General features: G+C 47.7%; 1 non-coding gene across 1 annotated transcript; it reads left to right on the top strand.

The window, feature by feature from the left end:
- The first annotated feature begins 8,087 nt into the window (after positions 1 to 8,087).
- Positions 8,088 to 8,159, top strand: Trnat-cgu (transfer RNA threonine (anticodon CGU)). Its single transcript has one exon. It is a non-coding gene; the product is annotated as a tRNA-Thr (tRNA).
- Positions 8,160 to 10,870: the final 2,711 nt, after the last annotated feature.

Genomic DNA, 10,870 nt, shown 5'->3' with positions numbered 1-10,870 from the left:
GAGGGCCACATTAAACGGGGTTTTATATTTTTGTGACCCTTCTCGATGTCTGTAGCGGTGTTTCCTCTTGAAGTTTTCCCACTTCGCTTCCTCCTTTGGGGACACGGGCGTAGATAATCTATCGAATAGCGTTCGTCGTCAGCGTCTTTGTCGTCAGTGTGCTGGGGTTGTCATTATGCTGGGCTGCATTCCCAAAACCGCCGACGGAATCCTAAACATCTTATCAGCCACAATCCGGGTTTCCGCTGACGATTTTGTAAATTGCTGTATCTAATATCGTGTACGGAATAATCCAAACGACTGTTTGCAACAATGGTACAATTGCAAACACCGGTTTTATCGCCTTTGATGGATGCGAGGCATGGATTTTAAACAATTTTTCGTGCCGCTTCATCCCAAGGTACCAAAGAACAATGAACTTTTTTACCAGTCATAATCTTATCTTGTTTCTTGATTTATTAGAATCTGAGCGAGATTTATTTCACACTTTTGCCATAGAAATGAGTTTTACCGTCCAAATAGTTTACCCACTTATCTCACTTTTTTAATCAACAAAACGCGCGCCGCTATAAAAGATCGTAGCGAAACGGAACAGTGTTCCGTTCCCAGCTGCAGTTAATCAACTTATTAACTTATTTTAAACAAAGATTAATAAGCGGACATAGGACACCCGTGGGGAGATTCGGATGAACGAGGCAGCACTTACACACAGCCCGTCCCCTCCCTCCAGCTCGAGTCCTCGCCACGCCGGAAGCACCCCCAAAGACCATCATCGCGCTTAATAACTTATGGCCTTCGGAGTGGAATGTTTTGCTCCTCCGCAAACTAGCCTCTCGAGCGCTTGCTGGACTCATTAAAACATCTGGCATAATAATCCACTCCGACTAATCGCATCCGTCGCCAACATTGACGCATCGTCGGCATCACCATCACCGTCGTTCGACTGCGATTGCGTGGCCAATGGGTTTGTCCTCCCCGCCATCATCGTGGCAGATATCGGTTTCGGGGTTATTCCACGCCAATTTGGATGGTCTGGTTAGTTTACGGTCGGTTTTTCTTCTTCTTTTTTTTATGTCCGCGCTTCCGCCCTCCCCATGAAACCGGTTGTCGACTCACCGTCATCGCACGTTTTTTTCGAATTCGATTGAATTTAATTTTTGGTTCGAGTTTTTTTTAACTTTGTTCGCCACTTCATTCAGCTGTTAAAGGTTCGCCTTCGGTCGACACGTATCTTCCGGTCCGGTCTTTCGGGGTTCTCTTAAATTTTTTTGAGGTTAAATACGGTGCATTTCATTACACCCGAAACGTGCCCGACGTACTTTACACCGCGCGACCATATGGCCATGGGGTTTCCCGGGTTTCGCACTGCCTTCTTCTGCCACTGACATCTAGAGATTTTATTTCCTCGCAATCAAGCTTTTCTTTTCGCACAACGATTTCCTCGCCTCGGTGATGATTCATGGTGCGCCAGACGAGTTTAATAGCACGCGGCGAGAGTAAAAACATTCTCATTGAAGGAGTTTTTGTCATATCATCAGCCATCATTAGATAAGTGCCTGACATTTTCATCCACCCCGTCCTCGCCATTCCAGCGCGTCATTATGGCGGGGGGGTTTTGCAATGCGATTCCGCATGATAAAGGGATCCGAGGCACGTCCCACCGAGGCATCGATTGCCAACCAGACCCCGGACCGATCGGGTTTGGAAATTTGAAACCATCGCGGCGTCATTTGCCAGGCACTTGGGAGACGGGCCGTAAATAACCGGCAGTGCTGCAACGCTCGTTACATCTTTATTAGCGCACATTGTGTTGGCGCGTATCTTAGACGTGGAATCGGGCTAGTTGTGCAAAGGATGGAACGGCAAATGGCGAAAGATAATGCCCGGAGTGTGGAGGCCGCGCTATGTTGATCAATACACTAATCATAGGCTTTTTCCGTCGATGAAGCGAGGGTTCGCTCTAAGGAAAATAATACTCTCCACAATTTACGTACACGGAATGAAAACACATTTTCAAGCGTCTGATGCGAAAGTGTTTTGCAAATAATTACCGTCTATTCTTAGCGACGCTACATTTTGGCAGCTGTCGGCATTTCCCGAGCCCTGCCAAAAGCGCGGAATGTATCTGCCGTTCGTGATATGTTTTAATTCGCACCATCTCCGAGGGACATCGGAGGCCTATCGGCAGGCAGCTGTGCGCGATGGCTATAAAACCCGAAATGTGACGACCACCACCGCATCGCTGAAGGACAATAAAGCCCCGGCCATTCCCGCATACGCGCTCGTCCTCGTGAATCATCAATGAGCTCCGTGTCATAAAATTTCCATTTTTATCTAGAGCAAATGGGTTCCATTTGCTGGCAGGCGTCGACGGATTGGTTATATTGTTGGCCAGCGCACATGTGCTGTGCAGCGGAATCATGTTTATTTGGTGTTAAACATGTTCGGGAAGGAGAAAGCGTAGCAAAAATGTTTTATACATGAGAGTTGCTTTTTTGTTTTGTTTTCAAAAATCGCTCATGTGTTGTTTTTGAATTTTGAATTTTTATTTTTTTTCATTTAGACCCCGAGATGTCATCTCTTTGTTGCGAAAAAAAAATCGTCGAACATAACAAAATAAATGTCCACCAAACCGATTCGTTGAAGGTCAAACTCATGAAAGATTTTTCTCGGAACGGAAAACTCTGCACGTTGCGTCGGTGGCATTATGTAGCTCCAGGCAGCATCTTGCAGCAAGCCACGGACGGGATGGGCCCATCCACCCAAATCAATTGCACCGAATGACGAATCGATCGCTGCCCGTGCCTTTTGTTCCGCTTCCGCCCGCCCGCATCCCGTCGCCGTGGGAGTCGGAAAACCCTGGGCCTGGGGTCGGGTCGCATCGGGTGGGCGAGACCCGATGGCTGCTTGAGAAAAAATGACGACTCATCAGTGCGCCGGCCCGTGGGACATTGTTATTACCCCGTGTGGCATGGCCCGTGTTCCCCGGCAAGCTACCCGCCGCGCGTCTCCCTTTCTCCCCGCCAATGCAGTGCACTGCGGGTTTTAATAATAACATTGGAAATACATATTTTCGAGGCCCATTATTTATAATTTCCTTCATTTGTTTGCCTGCTACAGGCAACGTGCCGGGCAATGGAGCGTATGAGTGGAATTCCTCCATTCTCTCTACCCACCTTCTTCCCGTCGCTGCCGAGGGGAAAGCGTGCGGGGTTAAAGTTACTTGTAGCATAAAATTTACTCGCAGCAGGTGGCGATCGGGCCCATGGCCGAGTCATTGTCTGTTTCCTTTTTCCCTCCGTTCGTGCCTGCGAGGACCAGCATTTTCATCCCGCTCTTCAGGCGTCAAGCACAGCAATCACTGCAGGTGAAGTATTTGGCAACGGGCAACTTCCGTCCTTCGCTTGAAGCCCGAAGAAGCCCTAGAGAGCCCTGGCGCGATGGGTGCAATCTCAATGTCAATCTCGAGCCTGCAGATTGAGGGGGCGAAAGAAAGGATAACAACAGTGAATGCTCGTCAACATCAGCCGCTACTCCATTGCTTGTCAATCTCGTCCATTTCTGGCCCAACAGCTGCCGATGCCCGATAAGGTTGATGCATTTCGCATTTCTTTACCAGAGGTATCTTCTTTTTTTTTCGAGTAAGAAAACATTTTTTAGAAATGGAAAATGTTAAACAGAAAGACCATTTTTGAATCCTGTGGTATTTAAAGGTTTCAAATATGGAGGACATTTAAATCTGCTTCCATATTAAAATAAACGGAGCATTAAATTAAAGAAAAAAGATAAATGGTTTCCATCTTCACTGAAAGTTGCTCGCTAAACGAGAAAGAAAAGTAGCTTTTCTGTAATTCTAAGTAGAAATTTTCATTCCTTCCAACAATTTAATTTGCAATTAACTTTTCTTCAATTGAATCATCTCGTGTAACCATCTCTGTGTAGTTCTTAGAGGAGGAAATAACGCTTCCGGTTAGTCATTAAAATAACATTTAATTCTTTGCCCACCGTTTGCCATGAAATTTTCCTCACTTAAGCCTCTCGTAAGCCCACTCCCGGACGCGCCGTTCCAGCTGCCCGGTGTAATAAACGGATCACACGGCTCCCGATGCCATTTCCATCCAGCACGATAACGCGCCCAACGCTGGTACGCCGAGTGTGTGTGTGTGGCCTCCATAAGCACCCTTTCGCCACCGAACAGCGAAGCCTCGCGCTTAACGATTGTTTACCAATCGTTTGCCCGCAGCAAATTGCACTCCACGCCGGTGGCACAGGCGGGATTATGGCGGGCGGGATTGTAAATAAAACCCCCCCCCCCTCCCGGTTTGTCAACTAAGTAACCCCTCCTGCTGGGTGAGAGAACCACCACCCCATCCCGGCTCTCCGCCCGAGCACTTTCACCCGAAGGCGCCCCGACCTAAATACATTGTTGGCCAGTCGGGAACAAATTTATGATGAAATCGCTTTGAAGTTTCCTCGTCGTCTCGGGACTCGGAAAAGATAGCTGGGATCCCGTGAGCTGGGATCGGTCGTGGTGTGTGGTTTGGCCCCGTTGAGTGGACCGTTTCGCCGGACGGGAAGTGGAACTGTGTTTGGATTATTATCCGCCCGATCGGAAGCTGATACGGAGACCCACGATGGAGATGGCCACGCAAAGCCACGTGCAAATTGAAAGCCAACCGGTGGCGATATGGATGTAATGACAGCGAATTGGTAGGATCGGGTGATAATTTTCCCGGGCGATGTTACTTATCGACGTCGCTTATCGGGTTACAAATTGCGTTCCGCGCAAGATGCGTGTTTGGCATTTGTAAATAACACTTTCGACATTCGATACGACACGACGTGGGTATGAAATTAGCGGAACGTGTACGTGTGTGTGTGTATGCGTGCTTCATTGCATTTCCCTCCCTCCCCGGAGGAAGCCGAATATTCTCGAGGAATGCTCAAATTGAACGCGAAAAGTCCTACTTTGCGCAGGCCGTCGATGAAAGGTGATATTTTTATTTGTACTCTATTTGAAGGTAGCCCCTCAGACTCACCCCCAGGCCCACCTCCGGGAACAGGTTTCGACGTTCGACGTCCAACTTTTCGCCCCGGTAACCGGCTTCCAGTGCGGCGACCTTTCCCACCGCCATCCGATATCGGTTCCGTTTGTTTAACATTTCGAGCGTCCGACCGCGTCTTGGTGGGTCGCGTCCGCGCGCTCGAAGGTGAAGAGAAGCGGAAAGACCACCCTCGACGGTCCACCGGTGCAGAACGGCCAGCGGGGAGGCGGTAGTTCCGTTTCCGTTGGAAAATTCGGAAATCTTGTTATGCCACCGTCGAGGCGGGACAGCCGCCAGCAATTAAGATGATACGCCACGTGCGGCATTATGGTGGTGCGTGTACGGATTATGGAAAATTCGTCCCCACCTTCTGACTGGCTTTTCTTCTGCGAACGCGGGTCGGGTATTTACTTCTCCATGCGCCCTAGGAAAAGCGACAGACCGAGCTTGTGTACGGTTGTTTCACTTTTTCTTCCTCCCCGCCCCCCCCGAGGGCTGAATACGTCCCACGTCCAATTACGAGGAAAAACTTACCGTGGTCACGTTGACAACGGCTTTGCGGGAATGCACTGCTTCACTAACGATATTATTTACGTACACGAATTCGTTTTGTTCGTTCCAACGCAGTTGAAAATAAAAATAAATGCCACAGTGAGATTACGGCCTCCATGTTTCCATTTATTATCTTGAAGCTAGTCTTGAACGCCTTTGTACACAAATCATGAAGACCGTATACTTGTTTATTACATTTTCTGCTGCAGCATTGCGACGATTGCTTTGAATCAAATTTATCAAGAACGCACACGTAGAAGCATATTTGATCTAAATTAGAGTTTTGTAATTCAGATTCAGATTCATGAATCTGAATGATTCTTTGCGTTTTAGAGATTAGAGAGAAATGAGCAAAACATGGGTAGAGGGACCTCTTTTTGATTTTTTTTTTCTGCTCGCATGATTCACGCCAATAAACTAATCATGAAGATTTGTGACAAATCCATGAAAGATGCATGAAGATTCATTAATTTTTTTAAAGATCCATAAACGTTTGAAGCTTCGAATCCCAAAAGATTCGTAAATCCATCTGAAGGAATCTTAGGTAAAAGATTAAAATGAATTAATCTCGCCTAAAGATTCATAAGGCACAAAACTAATGTAAATTAGTTATATTTATTACAAAATAAAATGCTTTTGAAACCAAGTAATGGGCATCAATCACAAACAGGATTGAAGCTTTGTTACCATAAAAATCTTGAATTGAATAACTGAATGGAGCACAATAGGTTCTTTCTATCGTCAACATCTATGCATGTAAAGGAGCATCGTTACTGTAGAGAAATCATACCCGTACGTATATCCGTCGCAGCGTTCGCAGCGGTGACAAGGAAAAATGGATTCGTTTAAAGTTTAATGAATGTACACTATTCACTATTCACCTCGCGCGGAGATAGAGAGATCTTTACACGGCGGAGCAGGGAGCCGGGGTCGAGGGATGATAATGTTGGACATTTTCTATCGATCACCGTGCGTCCGGTGGTTGGAAGGCAAACAAATATGCTGGGACGAGAATGCAGCCGATTGTGCAGCCTCGTTTGTGTGCGAGTGGCTCGTCGGGGGCAAATCAATCAAGCATGTGTTCGTCCGGCCATCCCAGAACCGTCCCGTCCCGCGTCCTCCGAGCCACAATCATCGGGCACACACACGGCGTTGGCCACAATCACAAATGGCGCCATTAAAATCCACTCGCATATGTCAATAGAATGTGTGTGAAACCGCAGAACGATGGCGGCGTTCGGCAGCTTTGTGCGCATCGTCCAGCCCGAACGCGGAGGGCTTTTTATTTTCCCATTCAATTGCCCGGCCGGCCGACCATTACGGGGCGCAAGAGGGACGCGGAGTTTATCGGCGTCCATCTTGATCGACTGCTTCGGGGTGGCGCACCCCGGCGATGAACCTGTCGAGATGCCCGGCCGAGTGAAAATGTTTACGTTGTCGGTCATTCGACTTAATTTATCTTTATTTGCTTAATGCGGCGTCCCCTTCGGGAGGCGAGGCGAGGCTCCAAGATCGTCTACCAGCGATGATGACACTCGGCGATGCAGGAAGAAGCTAAGAAAGAGGGAGGGGAGCGATGGGGGGGACTACATACATTAATTGATCTGTGTATTATTATCGTTCACCTTCTCCGGCAAGCCATTTCCTTTCTGCCGAATCCAGCGTGCCACGAACACAATCGACAGCGAAAGCCCATCGATGTCGACGGCGAACGCTTGCAACGAGGCGTGAAATGTTACTATTAACATCCTCCCCCTCACCTTCCCTCCCCTGTGCATGCGTCACACCGCACTCTTCCGCTCGGTGCGGGGCTCAAAGTTCGCCTCTTCAGATCTTAAAGCGCACGAGCACGTCGATCATGGGTCGCGTTTTGAGTGCGTTCAATAAATACCGGCATTAATTTGCGGCACACACATACGGGCACACCAACGAACGACGCGCACATGGTCTTGGCAACGCACTTGGGCACGTTGCTCTCCCCCGATCCGCCGCCCAAGAAGGAGCTCCGTATAATTTATAGTTTATCGATAATAAATTACGAGCGATTATAATTGATTTAGCGTGTACTTGGGTGACCTATAAGGCATCGGCTGTTTCCTGTTATCCACCCCTACGCCCCGCGGCACACGTCACCCGCGATCGGCATGTTTAAGGCGTACCTTCGATAATGCCTGTAATGGATCCGGATGTAGTCCTGTTTGAAGCTGGCAAATTCCATCCCCGTAACAGATTCTGGATAAAATTGAACCGACACCGTTTTTAACCGGCAATGTTCTTCCATACCTTCGGCTCCGTTTACGGTTATCGTGGAGACGGTTACATGTTATTGGTTCTCTATGAGAAAACGAACGTGGCATATAAATTCCTCCCTTAAAGTAATGGAAAACGAGGGTTTGTTCCAAAATACAAAAACGGCAAGTCGGCTGCCTTTCAAACAGCTGGCACGCACTCTGTTTTCTTATACGCGTTTAAGCAACGGAGAGACCGTCAGCCTCTTTAGCTCAGTGGTAGAGCGCTGGTCTCGTAAACCAGCGGTCGTGAGTTCAAACCTCACAGGAGGCACTGGGAAATCCTCGCGTGTGCGAGTCCTTTTTTCTTACTTCACGGTCGTACATCGAAGAGTCCTTTTCCTTTTTAAAACACACACTCCCTTCCCCTATAGCGTTTTACCAGCACTGCCAATGGCGTACTGAGGTAACGGATGGGTGATAAAACAACAATGCCGCAGCGAAGGGCGACGGCATCAAGCTGTGTACGTGTGTGCACTGGAGCAACAAAATGCAATTAAATTTTGTCGTGTCGTCATCCGGTGACGTGACAAATTACCCATTCCGTTTTCTTGCGAGCCGGGTTGCAATGTGGAGCAGGGTAAAAAATCATTAGATCGCTTGAAAAGCATATCGCGGAACCACATCCCATAAATTGCACTGCTAAGAGCAAGCGCTTCTGTTCTTCGGCGTCATTATTTTCATTGGCAACGAACGGGTGTATGGTTTCTGTACTCATGATTTAGGGACGTTTTTGAACGTACAGTAATCGCTCTTTTGCGTAATTTCCCGGCGCTTCTGTGTGTGGAGCATTTTATTGCTAACTTTGTAAAAGTCCCACAAAAAACCCGCCGGATGCTTCGCACTAAATCCGAGCCAGTGGAAACTTTAAGCAGGAAAATATACATCGTCCCAGACAAAACCGACACTACCGAGTGCATAAATCGTGCACAGGAATCGGCATTAAAAAAACCCGCCACCGCGAACTTTACAGCATCGTTCGTTCGCCGGTGCAACCTATTTACTATTTACGATTGCTACACGAGTCGTTCCGGCGCGATTGTGCTGCTTTTCTCCACTCCTCAAGAGCACGTCCTTGGAAAGGTGCCACGGCGAAAAAGCACATTACGAGCACATTAACAATAACGGCGCACTGTGTGTGCCCGCAAGTGAGTTGCGTAACATTTTAACGACCCATTCCGTCCGGTGGAGTTTTTCCGGCTGTGTTTTTCGATGGCGTACTCCACCGTCACGCCGTCGCATTTCCGTCGTGACTTTCGGGTTTCGCGGAGGAGTTTGCGAGGCCACAAAGTAACACCCTTTGCTGGAGTGATGTCTCGAATGAGGGACAATTTTTCATTTCCATTTCCCTTCACCCCGCGGTCGGCAGGAGACACACTCGAGTGACGCACCAAAGCGTAGAATTTTCTTTTCAGCCACCTCTGCCTTCTGGAAAAGCACCGTCCCAGGGGCCTGTTGGGAAGCGCTTGAAAATCTTCATCAAACGAGAAGTACATTCGAGGACATCTTCGCTCTATTATGGTTTGTTGTCCACTGGTTTCTGTGTGTGTGGAAAGTTACCACCTATCGGTATTGTACGCGAAAAAGGGTTCTTTCTTTACCGCACGTACTTTACGCTTCATGATATGAGATGCGATGTTTCGAAAGTGCACTAAGGCCAAGCATTCCCCCCATTGGCTGCTGAAAACGCACACTCCAGCACCGGGAAAGTGCAAAAGACCGGCACAAACGAGATGAAGTGCTTCGCTCAGATGAAAAGCAACGAAATAAAAGGGAAGGCCTCTTACGCGGCCTGGAAAAGGCTTCGCCGTTCGCGTTCCGTTTGCGTTTCGCTCGCTGCCAGCGGTAATTATGACATTTATATTATTTTGTCATTAATTTTAATACCCTTTCCCAACCCGACCGTGGCCTCAACCCGTTCCCGCGGGCCAAAAAACCAACCCCGCGTGGTTTACGTCTGTCTGTTGTTTATCTTCCATTTCGTTCCGATGTGGCCATTCGTTTAATGACCCCCTTGTGAGTGTCGCCCCCTCTAAGGGGTGGTTTCCGGAGAGGTAGTCGGAGGCTGGGGCTTCCACGAAGGGCTGCAGCATAAATCCCACGAATCCCGGCCATTGTTCGCCCGTTATCGGAACGACCAATTTATCAATCAGCATAAAGCGATTGCATTCGGTCGTTCTGAGTTTGGCTTCTACTCGTTTTTTTTTATTTGCATCAATTGCAGAGCGCTGAAATGACGGCCTTCATTATTGCGCCAGCCGTCCTTTGGGAACGAGCAGATTTCCAATGTCAAAGTGATGCATGCGCGCGAGTGTGTGTATAGGCATGGTTTATATATTTATGGAGAGATAATTGAATTCCGTTGGTTTAAATTGATTTCAAATCAATTATAAACATCAATTGAAGCGCATGAACGAATGTGGCTAATTATTGTATCTCTACCCGGGCTGGGATGTGTGACAATAGGAGGATTTTCTATTTGAAAATAATCTTTTTTACAGTGAAACGAATCAATGATTGCTAATAGATAACAATTTCATTTTATTGATTTCATGGTAAAATGGATTGGTTGTATCGATTATATTTAATCCTTTTTTCTATCCTACCTTTGTTTTATAACTTTGAACAGTTTTTTCTACTCTGCTGCAAGCATCGATTTCATGATTCATTTTAATTTCCATGTCAATTAAATACTTGTATTATTCCATTCCGTTACCATTTCTTTAAAGTCACGGCCTGATTTTCCTCTGATTCCGAAGGATAACCGTTCTCCCATTCTCTGGATCACCCGCCATTCAGGCCATTTCCGCCCGCGTTTGTGTGAGCGTGATTGTGTGGGGCTGTTTGTCACAAATTCCCGGCGGCCATTTGTACCGACGCGAGCGTGTCGGTCGTTATCGTGTCACGTACCGCACGTAACCGTGCACGAAGCGAAGGAAGCGCATTTGCTTAGCATAAATAACACACACTGCCTGCCCAGGGCCG

The sequence above is a fragment of the Anopheles ziemanni genome, chromosome 3, assembly GCF_943734765.1.
Source record: "Anopheles ziemanni chromosome 3, idAnoZiCoDA_A2_x.2, whole genome shotgun sequence".
NCBI classification, from domain to species: Eukaryota; Metazoa; Arthropoda; class Insecta; order Diptera; family Culicidae; genus Anopheles; species Anopheles ziemanni.
The sequence above is the reverse complement of the archived record's forward strand: the minus strand, read 5'-3'. Positions and strand labels throughout refer to the sequence as shown.